Here is a 2,662-nt window from a genome sequence, read left to right on the forward strand (position 1 = left end):
ATATGTATGAGTGTTTTGCTTGTATGATTGTCTGTGAACCCTGTACATGCAGTACCCACAGAGGTCAGAGGAATGTTTTAGATTCTCTGGAATTGTTTCAGACAGCTGTGAGCCACCACGTGGGTGCTGGGAGGAGCAGTCAGTGCTCTTAACAGTTGCGCTATTTCTAGGGCTCTGTTTATTTATTTTGAATGCTTCTGCCTCATGAATTTTGGAGGAAAGGCATCCACCACCATGCATATTTATTTCCATTTTTCATTCCACCTGTGTCTGTAGAGATGACTGACTAGTCAAGAGCATCAGATGCTCTTGCTGAGGACCCATGTTGGGTTCCCAACACCCACATGGCATCTTACAATTGCTTGTGCTTCCAACTCCAGAGGATGCATCCCCCTCTTCTTGACTCTTCAGGTACCAGGCACGCAGGCAGTGTGTATACACACATGGAGGCCAAACACTCACACACTGAAAATAAAAAAAAAAATCTTTAAACTTTAAAATTTATGTGAATCTCTTGTATGCAGATGCCCACAGAGGACAGAAGAAATAGCTGAACCCATAGTTGGAGTTAGAGGTGTTTGTGAGTCACCAGACCTTAGTACTGCAAAAGAGTAACACAACTTAATCACTCAACCATCTGTTCGATTTGCCTCCACACACACACACACACACACACACACACACACACACACACACACACAATTTCTTTTCTTTTTTTTTTATTTCAAAGTTATTTTTAGTTAAAGAAAAAAAAAAAACAGACTTTCCAAGGGTGACAACGTGAACTGTGGGTCAGAAGGAAGCTGTGTGTGGGCTTATCATAAACTCTTCCTTCAAAGCCTGGAAATGAGAATTGACTGGATCACCAGAGACACTCCTTGCTGGGGTGGGCAGAGCTACCATTGATCTATGGTATGGTCTATATGGGCTCTTGGGCAACCACCCTGTGTCCACTGACATGATTAACACTATTATTCTGGGGGACGTTAAGTTAAGGAAAGACACAGGAAGCTGAGACAGTGGCTTATTCTGTTATTCAGTTGGATTCTGAATCACAATCAGGAAATAGTCTGTATCTAGTGCAACCATAATTTCATTTTTCTTGGAGCGATTTCAAGGAAGGTTAGATCATTCTGGGGGTCAATTTCATGCACAGTGCTCTGTGCCTTCAAGATGAAGTTGTGCATTTGATTGGCATATTGTGTAGTGGTGAGATTCTCCATGGTGCTCTTGATGGGAATGTCTTCCGTGTTCACCACAATGATTCCCTGCACTCTGTTCTGGCTCTGAAGTCTCTTGAGCATTTCCTCCACCTCTGCCTGCCAGAAAAGGAGACCAAGGTTAGTTCATTCATCTAACAAGCAAGGAACACCCAGGCATTTGGCGCTGCCCCAAAACTGCCCAGGCCAGGCCCATGTAGAGTGCGCCTTAGGCCACCACTGGCACCTAGAGCTTTAGCCCCAGCCCACACACTATTTCTTAATTTCACTATTTGTCTTGCTAAGCTGTAAGAATTCTTCATATCTTCTGAATGTTGAACTCAGACATATCTTCATTTATTCTGGAGCCTGAACCCATCCATAAGCTTCCAGCTTCTTATACTGTGGCGTGAGACCCCATGGGGCATTATGTAACTGAAGATTGTGGCAGGAGTATTCTGAACCCACAATGGTCAAAAATTAGTTCAATATCAAAGGTGAAGTGAATGGAGTCCTTCTGCAGTGTGTGCATCTCCCACTCCTCTGGAGCCTTGGTTCTGAACACCAAACACATGCACTTTGCATTGTGCATGCTGTCCTGCCGTGAGTGCCAGCAAATGCTGCCTCAACACTCTGCTCAGACTTCAGGCTACTGCATGTTATGAACTCAGATCTTTTATTGTGCATACAGTGTTTATGCTCTAATAGAAACAATGGATTAATTACCAGAATCAAGGACTTTTAATATTTTCTTCAGCGTTTAAATACCAAGTTAATGTCTCTTTTTATTTATTGTGATTCAGTGTTGGATTTTAAAATTCCGTGTTGGTGCGGCTGGATAGATGGCTCAGTAGTTAAGAACACTGGAGGACCCATATGGCAGCTTACAACAGTTTGTAACTCTAATTGCAGAGGACCTGAGTTCCTCTTCTAGCCTCTGTGATTACTGTACACAAGGGTGGATATATATATATGAAAAAAATCCATACACACTATATTAAAACTTAATGTTTTGCTTCATGAATTTTCATCATTGCTTTTGTCGGCCAGATGACCCCCTTGATACAGATGAAATGATGGCTGAAGTGGAAACACCTCGAATTCACTTCTTACCTTAGGAGCTTTGGAAGAACGTGATGGAGGTAACATGGCAGCTCGTTCCCTGAGAGGTTTGCTAAGGACTTTGATAGACAGTTCTCTTTGAATGCTTAGCCTTACAGACCATAATCCCACTGGTTTTGTTTTATTTTTGGGGGGCGGGGAGGAATGCATGATTTTGCTATGTAGCCTAGGCTAGCCTGGAACTTGATCTCCGTGCCCCAGTCCCCTGAGTGTTGGCATTGCAGACATGTGCCATCCTGCTCATGACTGTAATGGAGACAGGAGGGTCTCACCCTGTATAAGTCACTTTTCTGTTGCTGTGATAAAAACACCATGATGAAAATCAACTTATGTAGAGTTTG

At 43.0% G+C, this 2,662-nt stretch overlaps 1 pseudogene; it reads right to left on the reverse strand.

Annotated features, from left to right (window-relative positions):
• Nucleotides 1–791: 791 nt before the first annotated feature.
• On the reverse strand, nucleotides 792–2,348 carry LOC128096346 (dynein light chain roadblock-type 1-like; annotated as a pseudogene).
• Nucleotides 2,349–2,662: the final 314 nt, after the last annotated feature.

Source organism: Peromyscus californicus, unplaced genomic scaffold (assembly GCF_007827085.1).
Source record: "Peromyscus californicus insignis strain IS unplaced genomic scaffold, ASM782708v3 Scaffold_5__1_contigs__length_169319896, whole genome shotgun sequence".
Taxonomy (NCBI): Eukaryota; Metazoa; Chordata; class Mammalia; order Rodentia; family Cricetidae; genus Peromyscus; species Peromyscus californicus.